The sequence below is a fragment of the Dasypus novemcinctus genome, chromosome 26, assembly GCF_030445035.2.
Source record: "Dasypus novemcinctus isolate mDasNov1 chromosome 26, mDasNov1.1.hap2, whole genome shotgun sequence".
Taxonomy (NCBI): domain Eukaryota; kingdom Metazoa; phylum Chordata; class Mammalia; order Cingulata; family Dasypodidae; genus Dasypus; species Dasypus novemcinctus.
The window spans coordinates 46,951,843-46,964,886 of record NC_080698.1 but is presented as its reverse complement, the minus strand read 5'-3'; the positions used below and the strand labels follow the sequence as shown (position 1 = coordinate 46,964,886).

Here is a 13,044-nt window from a genome sequence, read left to right as displayed (position 1 = left end):
TGACAACAGCAGAAGCGGACAAAAAGAACATGAAGCAAATGGACACAGAGAACAGACAACTGGGGTGGGGTGGGGGGAAGGGGAGAGAAATAAATAAAATAAATCTTTAAAAAAAAAAAGAAATATACTTTGCCAATATCTGGTTGGGAAAACTTGCTTCTATTACTAGTTTGCTGAGAGCTTTTGTCAGTAATAAATATTGAATTTTGTCCAATGCTTTTCCTGAGTCTATTTAGATAATCATATGGGTTTTCTTTTTAGTTTACTAATATGGAGAAGTACGTAGATTGATTTTTAAATTTGAAAACAAAAGTTCAATAAACCCCACTTGGTTATGATGTGTTATCCTTATGATATATCACTGTATTTAATTTACTAAAATTTTGTTTAGAATTTTTGCATCTATGTTCAAGAGGATTATTAGTCTATAGTTTTCGTTTTTTGTAATTTCTTTCCTGATTTTGGTATTAGGGTAATTTTGGCCTCATAAAATTAGTTGGGAGTATTTCCTTTCCTTCAATTTCTGGAACAATTTCTGGTTTATTATTTTTTCCTTACGTGTTTAGTAGAATTCACCAGTGAAGTCATAAGAGTCTGGAATTTTCTTTGTGGAAAATTCAATTTCTTCATTATTATTTAAGGGCTATTCAGGTATTCCATTTTTTTTTCTTGACTCAACTTGAGTAGTTTGTGTTGTTCAAAGAATTTGTCCATTTCATGTAAGTTTTCAGATTTATAGAGAAAATGTTATTAATATTCCCTTATTATATTTTTAATATCTGTTGTATCTGTAGTGATGCCCCCACTTTCCTGTTATTAATCATTTCTGATTTCTCTCCTTTTTTCCCCTGATTAGTCTATTCAGAAGTTTATCAGTTTTATTGGTCTTCTAAAAGAACCAGTTTTGGGTGTCATTGATTTTCCCTCTTGGCTTTTCTTTTCTTTTCTCTTTTCTTTTCTTTTCTTTTCTTTTCTTTTCTTTTCTTTTCTTTTCTTTTCTTTTCTTTTCTCTTTCCTTTTCCTTTTCCTTTCTTTTATTTTGTCATGGATTTCCACTCTGAACTTTATTCTTTCCTTTTGTTTTTGCTTTCTTTGGGTTTAGTTTGCTCTTCTTTTTCTGGTTTCTGAAGGTAGCAGCTTAGATCATTAATTTGAGTCCCTTTTTCCCTTTTCTAATATAGGCATTTTAGTGCTATAGATTTCTCCCCAAGTACTATCATTAAGCATTTTAGTCTTTAACTTCATCTTCTCTGGGTTAACTTCACCATCAGGAAATTTGAAGAAAGTTGTTTCCAGTTGTAACTGTGACACATGGGATAGCCAGTGCTTATGTACATTTAGAACTCCTTCTACAGTCCTCCTTTCTATTTTATCAAATTCCTCCCTCATAAGCTGAAATCTGGCTGCAACAGAGCTGTCCTTTTCATAGAGGGACTCTTTTGTACCAAAAGTATAATTGGTAAGAGGGTATAGGTTGATGGTGTGCTCAAGGGTGAGGGGCTTGGTCTGCTGTACTTGTGCCAAACTGGTTGACCCTCAGGGCGAGCTGGTCTGTGAATGACTGGGTAGTACCACAGACATGCTGGTGAGCATGGGCACTGGTGGCAAGAGGAAAGGGGAAAGCAGGGGAGACTTTCCCCAATAAACAGCAATTATCTGCATCCTGCTCAGCAGCTGCCACCTGCCATTAACATGGGAGTGCAAGAGGAAACCTTTCTTTTTTTATAGTGTAAGCATTTGGAGGTATAAGTTTGCCTCTCAGTATTGCCTTTGCTATATCCCATAAGTTTTGGTATACTGGATTTTTATTTTCATTCACTTCAAAATATTTCCTGTTTTCCCTTGTGACTTCCTCTTTAACCAAATAGTTATTTAAGAATAAGTTGTGGGAAATGGATTTGGCTCAACTGGTAGAGTGTCCACCGACCATATAGGAGGTCCAGGGTTTAAACCCAGGGCCTCTTGATCCATGTACTGAGCTGGCCCATGCAGAGTGTTGATGTACACAAGGAGTGCTGTGCCGCACAGGGATGTCCCCTGCATAGGGCAGCCCCACGTGCAAGGAGTGCACTCCACAAGGAGAGCCACCCCACATGAAAAGAGTGCAGCCTGCCCAAGAGTGGCACCGCACACATGGAGAGCTGATGCAGCAAGATGATGCAACAAAAAGAGATACAGATTCCTGGTGCCACTGACAAGAAGACAAGCAGACACAGAAAAATGCACAGCAAGTGGACACAGAGAGCAGACAACGGGGGGTGGGGGGAAAGGAGAGAGAAATAAAAAATAAATCTTTAAAAAAGAGTAAGTTGTTTAGTTTTCACTTATTTGAGAATTTTCCATTTCTCTCTCTGTTATTGATTTCTAGCTTCATTCTGTTGTGGTCAAAGAAGACACATTTTATGATTTCAATATTTTTGAATTTACTGAGACTTGTTTTGTGTCCTAACATATAATCATATCCTGGAGAATGATCCATGTACACTTGAGAAGAATGTTTATTTTGTTGTTGTGAGGCAAAATGTTCTATATATGTCTGTTAAGTATAGTTGGTTTATAGTATCATTCAAGTCTTATATTTCCTTATTTGTCTTCTTACTAAATGTTCTTTCCATTATTGAAAGTGGTGTCTTAAAGTCTACTACTGTTAATGTAGAACCATCAGTTGTCAATTTCTCCCTTCAAATCTGTCAGTATTTGCTTCGTATATTTTGGTGTTCTGCTGTTAGATGCATATATATTTATAGCTGTTACATCTTCTTGTTGTATCAATGCCTTTATCAGTATATAATGACTGTCTTTGTCCCTTGTAACTGTTTTTATTTGTCTGTTATTTTTTTTGTTTTTTGGTGCCAGGGTTGGGGATTGAACCCAGTACCTTGTATGTGGGAAGGTGGTGCTCAACCACTCACACTGGTTCCCCTGAGTTGGTTTTCTTGTTTGTTTGCTTGTTGTATGTTTGTTTGTTTGTTTGTCTTTAGGAGGTACCAGGGACCGAACCCAGGACGCCCCATGTGGGAAGCAGACACTCAACTGCTTAAGTGACATCTGCACCCCTTTTGTAACTGTTTTTTACTTAAAGTCTATTTTATCTGATGTTAGTATAGCTATCCCAGCTTTCTTTTGGTTACTACTTGCATGGTATATTTTTTCCATTCTTTCACTTTCAAACTACTTATTATATATCCTTGAATTTAAGGCAAGTCTCTTGCAGGCAGTGTATGGTTGGGCTGTGCCTTTAAAAAAATCCATTCTGCCAGTCTCTACCTTTTAACTGAAGAGTTTAATCCATTTACACTTTTTATGTTTTTTTGTCTTTATTAATTTTTTTAATGTTACATTAAAAAAATACGATGTCCCCATATACCCTCCACCCCCTCATCCCACTCCTCCCCCCATAACAACAACCTTCTCCATCATCATGAGACATTCATTGCACTTGGTGAATACATCTCTGAGCACCACTGCACCTCATGTTCAATGGTCCACACCATAGCCCACACTCTCCTACGGTCCACCCAGTGGGCCTCCATTTACACTTAAAATCACTATTGATAATGCAGGGCTTTCTTCTGTCATTTGCCATTTAGCTTTTGTAAGTCTTATATTTTTGCTCCTCAATTCTTTCATTAATGCCTAATTTCATATTTATTTGATTTTTTTGTGTGTTGTACCATATTGAGTGCCTTCTCTTTTCTACCTGGATATATTTTTCATGTATTTTCTTTGTGGTTACCATGGAGTTAAACTTTAACGTTCTAAATAAATAATAGTCATATTTTATTTGATACCAACTTGATTTTGATTGCTTATACATACACTTCCTATACTCCTCTGTTCCCCTAACTTTGTACTTGTTACCTCTTATATCTTTATACATTGTAGGTCCAAAACCATAAATTTATCATTACATTTCATGCATTTTCATTTTGGGACATGTAGGAAGTAAGAAGTGGAGGTACATACTAAAGAATACAATACAATAATACTGGCATTTATAATTATCCAATTGGTTACTTTCAGTGGAGGTCTTTATTTCTTTATGCCACTTTGAAAACCACTGTCTAGTGCCCTTTCCTTTCAGTCCAGAGAATTTCATTTAGCATTGTTTGTAGGGAAGGTCTAATGTGATGAACTCCTCATCTTTTGTTTATCTGAGAATTTCTTGATCTCTCCTTTTTTGAAAGAAATTCCTGCCAGATATAAAACTTTTAGTTGGCAGTTGTTTTCTTTCAACACTTTCAACCCACTGCCTTCTTGCCTCCATAGTATCTGATGAAAAGCTGGTACTCGTCTAACTGGGACTCTCTTATGTGTAACACATTGCTTTTCTCTGGCAGTTTTCAGAACTCTCTCTTTGATATTTGCATTCAAGAGTATGATCAGTATATGATGGGTTGATGGGGTGCGCTTTTTTTTTTCATGTTTATTCTATTTGATGTTCCCTGGGCTTCTTGGATATTCATGTCTTTGGCTAAGTTTGTTTGTTTGAATTATTTGTTTGAACATCTCTTCTGCTCCTTTTTCTCTTTCTTCTTCTGGGACTCCTGTAATACATATTATATTGGTATGCATCATAGTTTCTCAGAGGTGTCTTAGGCTATTTTGCCTTTTTATAAATCTTTTTTTTCTTTCTGTTCCTTGGCCTGACTCAATTCAATTGTTCTTCACGTTCACTGATTCTTTCTTCTCCTAGCACCAATCTGCTCTTGAAAACTTCCTGGGAAATTTTCATTTCAGTTATTGTAGTCTTCAACTCCAGTAGTTCTGTGTGGTTCCTTTTAAAAATTTCTATCTCTTTACTAAGACTCTTATATTTCTCACTCAGTGTTTTCCCAATAGTCTTTAGTTCTTTCTCTGTATTTTCCTTCATCTCCAGGAGTATTTTTTTGGTAAGGAATTTGACTATTTATTTATTTATTTAATTATTTATTTTCTTCCTTCCCCCTGCCCTGCTGTTTTTGCTGTCTGTGTCCATTCACTGTGTGATCTTCTATATCCATCTCTCATTTTGTCTTCTTTTCTTGTGTCGTTCCTCTAGAATTCACCAGGATTTGATCCTGGGGAGCTCTGAGGTGGAGAGGTTCTCTGTTAATTGCACCATCTCCTGGTCTCTGCTGCACTTCACCTTAAGTCTCCCCTTTGTCTCTCTTTTGTTGGGTCATCATCTTGTTGCATGACCCACTTGTGCAGGTACTGGCTCACCATGCGGGCCCTCGGCTCACTATACGGCCCTTGGCTCACCACGTGGGTACTTGGCTTGCCCCGTGGGCACTGGCTCGCCATGCAGGCATGCTTTCTCTTCTACTTTTTCACCAGGAGGCCCCAGAAATCAAACTCAGGTCCTCCCATATGGTAGGCAGAGAGGCCTTATCACTTGAGCCACATCCACTTCCCTCCAGGAACATTTTTAAGATCATCTTTTAAAGTCTTTGTTTGGTATGTCCAAACAAAACATTCTGGTTTACTTCGTTGATGTTTTCTGGATGTTTATCCACTTCTTTTGGATGGCCTGTCATTTCTTGTTTCTTTGTCTTGAACTCTTTTTGCACAGTCTGAATTTTAATACTTTAGAATTCAACTCTGGAACTTATTTTCTGAGATGAATTTTTGTTTATTTTGTAACCAGGTGGTGCTAAGACAGAGATTTTTTTGAGCCTCAGCCCTCCTATCAGAAAGGTCTGCCGCAAGGCAAGTGTAGTGTGCAGGGTCTTCACTGTCTTTTTGGACCTGTGCTGAATCCTGGACTTGTGTTTGTTATTTGTTTTGGAGTTCCACTGTTTATTGGAGTTTGAAAACTCCTCTATTTCCCAGGAGAGAGACCTTTGTCCCATGCTATCAGCCTCTGTAGTTTCGCTCCCAGTCTCAAGCTGCTTTCGCCAGGAGGGAAAATTCTGGGAGGGCTTTTGAGCCAAGGACTTTCAAAAGTCAGTCTTTCCCAGCGGAAAGGAGGCCAGGGGCCTATGAAAGAGATGTGGACTGATGCCAAATTGGGGAAGGGATCAGGAAGGATGCCAGGATTTTCCTCCATGGCTCCCCAAGGCTTAGCTCTCTTGCAGCCCTGAGGAAGGATCCCATCTTTAAGTTTCTGCTGCCATCCTGGTCCGGGGTGGGTTGGAACAATGGCCACCCTCAGAGCTGGGGCGTTGGAGCCACTCATCAAAAGCCCTGATCAGCGATCAGCTGTGCCCACCCTTGGTATTGGGGAAGAGGATTTTTATGCCCCTTTCTCTCACCAGTGAGCTGGACAAGGGCTGGACCTCACTGCTGCCTGCTCTACAAGGGTGCGATGGTCACTGGTAGCTGTCTGCGTGCACAGAGCAATTTACTGTTCTTTATCGTAATTTACCAGGCTCTCCCTCCTGCTATTCCCTGGATGCCTTTTAGTTTTCTTCCAACTTCCAGAGTTTCAAAATACCTGTATCAGACAGTTTCGGCCTGTTTAGTAGTTGTTCCAGTAGAAGGACTGAATCCTGGAGTTCCTTACTCTGCCATCTTCCCACACCTCTGGGTCAGCTTTGATTAATGGATTTATCTCTCCATTATGGCTTGTATTTTCCTGATTCCTTGCCTGCTTGGTAATGTTTTATTGGATGCGAGACACAGTGAATTTTACCTTGTTGGGTACTGAGTATTTTTGTATTCCTATAAATAATACTGTTCTTTTTTTCTGGGACATGGATAAGGATATGGAAATAATTTGACTCCTTGCAGTCTTGCTTTTAAGATTTGTTGGTGGGTCTAGAGCAAGGCTCAGACGGGTTAATTATTCCCCACTCCTGAGGTACTACCTTCCGGCCTACTCTAGCTGATGCCCTGGGAATTAGGAAATTTTCCAGTCTGGCTGGTGGTTACAGGCTGTGCCTAGCTTGGAAACAAGCTGTTTCCAGCACTGTGGGAATGCCGGGCAATGTTGCCGCTACTCCTTTCAAACGTTTTTTTCCCCAGCCTCCGTAGTTTCCTCGCACGTGCTGATTACTATTCTTCTGGATACTCGAGAGGACCGTGTAGGCTCCAGGGTTTGTTCTCTGTAGAAATCTCTCTGCGTCTGTCCTGCTAACTCCTGCTGCCCCAGTCCCCTAGGTCTCTCAGCTCCATCTCCTCAACTCCATCGAGCTCTGCCTGGGCTCGGTGTCCTGGGACCCCTCTCAGGGCAGGAAGCTGGGGCACTGGTAGAGCTCATGCACCTTGTTGGTTTCCTTTCTTTCAGGGATCACTGTCCTTTGTTGCTTGAGGTCCAGTTTCTTGAAAATTGCTGTTTCACATATTTTGTGCTTGTGTTGTTGTTGTTTTTTGACCATTTCAGGTAGGAGAGTAAATCTGATCCCTGTTCTCTTTGCTTGGAAGTGGAAGTTGCCTTTTGTATTGTTATTTAAATTGAAAAATAATGAAAATAACCTCAAGATCATCCTTAGAGTCATAGCATAATAAAATATGGTACTTGCATATGATATTGTATTTTAAAGCCATTGAATGTTTTGTAAGAATATAGGGAGACAGGTTTATAACATTAAAATATAGTAAGCGAATAAAAGAGATTGCAAATATTTATCTATAGTAGAGTCCAATTCTTTTAAAAAATGTAGCATTTATGTATTACTTATGTATTATGTGTGTATGTAGAAAAAATAACAAAGAAAATACTCCAAAAACATAATCTCTGAATTGTGGTATTTTGGATGATTTTACTTTCCTTCCTTGCTTTCTACATTTTCTAAATTGTCTAAAATGTGTTCAGTGAGAATCATGTATGTGTGTGTGTATAGAAGTATGGAAGTTTTGATTACATGAGCCAGAGGATACTTGGGCTGTTAGCCGGCAATTTGCCAGCATGATACAGGGCAAATCCCTTTGCATCTCTGCAAAGTTTCTCATTGACAAAATGATCTTCAGAGATTCCCTCCTGCTAAGGACATTCTAGCACTCAGTGGTGTGAGTATTGCCTGGCTTGTTCTGCTGTTTTCATTTCTCCTTCCATGGCTTCTTCAGGAATTGGATCAGTGAGATCTGTAATTCCAGATGGAATGACATCTCTCCTGGTCTGTTTTTCTGGGTCAAGGTCTGCATTAGGGAATTGGAGGGAAATGATAATTTTGAAGGAATATCTCCCTTAGCTGCTTCCTGCCAGTCTGAAGTGAGCAGTGAGTGCTGCATTGGGCAGGGGCCAAGCCATGTGTCCCATTACTGTGGGTACAGGTCCCCTGCCCCTTGCCAGCTGGGGCATCTCCCCTGCTCACCAACAGGACAGCTATTCTCAACTTTCCCGGGCACCTCCTTGTTCCTGCCAGATGTGAATACACAGTTGATTCTGCAGCACAGCCCTCCCAGCTTCTGTATCTAAGTGACCACTAGTGAGCCCTGAAGTGGAGCACGACAGGAGGAACTGGCAAGGACAGGATAGGCAGCAGGCAAGGGAAGTCCTGGCAGATAGGCTGTGGATAGCCCGACATCTACCTTCCAGGATGGTGAGGGGCTGAGAACCACGGCGCGAACTCAGTGCTGAGCGCCTCACGAATGAGGAGACCAAAGCACGGGGAAATTGAAGATCACCATTAGGACACCACAGTCATAATTCCCACAAGCAAGGTCCATCAGTGGTTGCTAAACTGAGGGGGCAAAGAGCTAGGTCACAGAACTCGGAGAGACAGGGCCAAGATTTGAACCAGATTTGTCTGACTTCAATTTCTGCAGTCTTAGTCACCACACATGGGGAATTAGATTTTTGTTTGTATGACATCCAGTGGTAAAATTTGGGCTAATAGGTGGAAATGACAGGGAGATAGATTTCAGGTGAATATAAATAATCTTTCCATTTCCATTATTCGTAAATGAAATAGGCAGGAAGCCTGGACAGGTGGTGAGTCCACCATCAATGGATGTAAACAAACTGACTACTTGGCAGGGATACAACAGAGAGGATCCATGCATTGAATAGATAAGGTATAAGCCTAGGATCACAAAGCAATCTCTATGAGGTCATTTAGGAAATGTATGGATGTGAGAATGCCAGTGTAGCAGTTTGATATGGTTATGAATTCCAAAAATAGATATTGGATTATATTTGTAAGCTGGTCTGTACCTGGGCATGATTGAGTTATGATTAGGGCTTTGATTGGGCCATGTCATTAAGGTGTTGAGTCCCCACCCCTTGGTGGGTGGGGACTCACAGATAAAAGGCATGGCAAAGGACAGAGTTGAGGGTTTCTGATGTTGGAGTTTTGATGTTGGAGTTTGATGCTGAAGCCTTAAGCTGGAGCCCTGGGAAGTAAGCTCACAGAGGAAAGAGAAGCAAGCCCAGGAAGAGAGGAGCCCTGAGCCCAGAGAGAAGCAAGACCCTGGAAGAGAGGAACCTAGGAAGCCTGAACCCTCATAGCCGTTGACAGCGATCTTGCTCCAACAGGTGAAAATAGACTTTGGTGAGGGAAGTAACTTATGCTTTATGGCCTGGTATTTGTAAGCTCCTACCCCAAATTAATTCCCTTTATAAAAACCAACCAGCTTCTGGTACTTTGCATCAGCACCCTTTGGCTGACTAACACAGCCAGTCAAGGGAGAATCTCCAGCATCTGGGAGCAGAAGTCAAGCTGTGATTATTGAGACATGGTGATCCAGAGACAAGGCTCCTTGGCACTGCCAGAGACAGTGGCCTGTATGAGGGCAGCAGATGACAGAGACGTAGGGCAGGCCGCTTTGGGAGTGAGGCCAGGAATGGAATCCCCCACAAAAGATCTGCCACAGGAAATGCATATCTCAAATTCCAACCCTGGAACTGCATTCTCTTGGCTTTAGACTAATTTTTGTAAGATTGGAGGTGTGGAGGTTTAGCCTGTGTCAACTTAACTTGAAGGGACATCTTCACCGCCATCAGGACCACCCAGAAGAACCACGGGCCGCACCTGGGACCGCTGCTTGGCACCTGCATCCCCCAGGCCCGACGGCAGGCTTTCAACATCACTGAAGGCAAAGACCCTGAGCTCTGGCTCCAGGGAAGTGGTCACGTCATCAACACCACCTGTCTGGCTGCGCTCAGCCGCCAGGACTCTGCTGCAGGAAGTTGGGGAAATTCAAGTGTTCTGCCATTGAGGCTCCCGAGGGGGTGGGAGGTGGAACCATGACCAAGGTCAAGTTCTGGTTTGCCGCCTGGGGGACTGGGTTCTCCTCAGTAGAGGCCTGGTCCTCGACACGAGCCCGTGGGCTGGCCTGGGCAGTTTCACAAGTCAAGAGGGGCTGCTGCCGGGCAGTTGCATGATGGGCATCGAGGGGCTGCCGGGGGCACATCTGCGCAGCCCACTCTTCCACTCGCACCTGGAGAATCTTTGGGGGCTGCCAGCCAGCAGGCCACCCTGAGCAGCAGGGGGCCCGGAGAATCCACAAGACGTGGTGAGTATGGCCAGAGGTTTCAGCCCGCGGGAGGACCCCACACAGTCCACTGCCTTCTCTCCCCAGACGTGGACGGCTGTTCCATGCAGCGGCAGGGGGGACAGTGGCCACCAGTCCTTGGAGCTTCTGGCCCTGCCCAGGTCTGAGGTACCAGGACCCACACCACCCCTCCTGCCTGGGCCATGGCCCGCAGGAGAGCTGTGCTGTCACCCAGGGCCTGGGTTCTGGGATTGCATGATATTCTGAGAAGCTGGGAAGGAGAGGTGCGGCGGGGCTGGCTGGGGCTGGGCTGGGACAGGCCATGCTTGGGGGGCTGGCACCTAGACTGCCAGGGTTTGACCCTTCTGCCCTGCTCATACTGCTGGAGAGGCTAGGATTGCCCAGGAGCCTGCTCCTCCCTGCCAGGAGCCAGGGCCAGGCAGACAACGCCCCTCCTGAGCGGGCAGCAGCCCAGGAGCTGCCAGTTTGAGCCTGAGCTGAAACAAATGCTCTAGCCGCCAGCCCGACCCTCCTGCTGCCCTTGATGGGTCCTGATGGGCAGGGGTCTGCCCATACCCGCCCCCCATCTTCCCTGGTGAAGCCCTGGGCTGCCTGCACTCCTGTCCAAATAAGCACACTGTTAAAAAAACAACAAAACCCTCCAAATTAGGGTTAATTTGTAAGAGAAATTTACATGAGATTTAGGAAGTGGCAGTGAAGGGACAGCGATTTGCAAGCTCTGAAGGCCAGCAGGGTGCCAGATGCGCGGCAGCTGGTGCATGTTGTTCTGCCGCATCTCGTTGGCATGGGGCGGTACCCACATCTGCAGCTTTTGTGGTGCCTGCAAGCCACTCTGCACCTTCACTTCTCCTAGTCCTGGGTCAGGTGTGTGTGCAGCTCTGTGGCGAGGGGCGCCAACGGCTCTTGCATCATTGGGGTTGGAGGCAGTGAAAGACGGGTGTTGTTCCAGTTTGTTCCTGTAGTTTCCAGTTTGTCCTCTTGGGTTGCAGTTCATCGTGTGGATTCTAGTTTTCTTTGCTCTCCCATACTTGGCACCCAGATCTCCTTCCTAGCCCAGCCGACTGATAGTGTCTCACCAGAAACACAGACTACAGCTTTGCCTAGATGTCTTAACCAGTTCCTGCAGGTGCATCAGCCTTAAGTCCTTTATCCAATTCCTTATTCTATGCATTCTATGCTCTGCTTCTCTGGTTAAACCCTTTTCTAAGTCATATGACCCTGTATTCCACCACACACTGCTAAATACTGATCCGCTTACTGACATTTATCAGTAGCTCTCTATTACACGCAGAGCTTTCCACACTCTACTCCAAAGCCTGTGCTCTTAGCTGCTGTACTAAACTGACTCTCCAGGACGCCTGGATCTGGATCTGACTCTGCTTCTTATTAGCTATGAGGGTGTGGGCTAGTCAATTTCCACTGAACATCAGTTTCCACATCTATGAAATGGGCTTTCCAAAGCCTTCCTCCAAGGCTGATATTCTGCCCACACAGCTATCTCTACCAGTTGTTCACTGCCTGTGTCCCCCTCAGATTGGTTAGTGCCCATGGTTCTTAAATAGTTGATTAAAAATATATTTATATTTTGAATATAGTATTCTCTCATTGGATAACAAATGACCACTAACTCAGTGACTTAGAACAACACCCGTTTAGCATCTCACAGCTTCTTTAGGTCTGGAGTTTGGCCAGAGCATGGCTGGTCCTCTGCTCAGGGTCTACCAAGGCTATCGTCAGGCTGAATTCTTATCCAGAGCTTAGGGTCCTCTTCTAGGATCACCCAGCTTGTTGGCAGAATTCATTTTCTTGGGGTTGTAAGACAGGTTTTCTTGCTGGCCATCAGCCAGAGGTTGCTCTCAGCTCCGAGAGGCCACCCTCAGGTCCTAGCCACATGGCCTTCTCACAACGTGGCAGCTTATTCTTCAAAATCCCCAGAAGAATCTCTGTCCAGATTGTTAGGGCAGAGCCTTGTGTCCTATAACCTAGACAAAGAATTTATATCCCTTCATATTCACAGGTCCCACCTCAAGGGGAGGAGATTGCACAAAGCATGTACACAAGGGGGCAAAAGTCGTGGGGATAGAATTCTGTCTAAGGACACCCCTCTCCCCCAGTGTACTTCTTAGAGCTGAGAGCGATATGAAACATGGAAATCCTGGGCCTGGCATGCTGCTGGCCTCTCAATGTATATTCACTTAGTTTCTGGCTCTGATTTGCTCATGAGTACTTGAGGGAAAGGATCCCGCCTTGACTTTTGCTCTGCATCTCCAGCACCAGGCACATGACAGACCCAGGAAATGTGTTCACCTGTAAGTGGGAAGGAAGGCTGCAATCAGAGAGCGGGCTTGCGTGAGAGGTAGGGGGCTCTGGGAGGAGCTAGAGAGCAGGAGGGTGCAGTGGGTGCAGGCTCAGATATGGCCGAGGAGAGGGTATCTGTGAGCATCAAGGTTTACCTCCCTGCCCCCCCAATCAGGCCCCATCCCTGTGTGGCTTCCAGCTTGTGCTTGCTGCTGCAGCTAACAAATGAGCTGTTCATCCTGCCCCTACAGGAGCAGTGAGAGAAGATCCTGGAAGCGCCGCCCCAGACACAGGAGGTGGGGCTGGGAGCCTACCCAATCTGGTGACCTCTCTGGTGCATGATGTGTCCTCTTGTCCTGCTTTCCC

General features: G+C 44.2%; 1 pseudogene; it reads left to right on the top strand.

Annotated features, from left to right (window-relative positions):
* Positions 1 to 6,122: 6,122 nt before the first annotated feature.
* On the top strand, positions 6,123 to 10,526 carry LOC131276112 (beta-1,3-N-acetylglucosaminyltransferase radical fringe pseudogene; annotated as a pseudogene).
* The last annotated feature ends 2,518 nt before the right edge of the window (positions 10,527 to 13,044 follow it).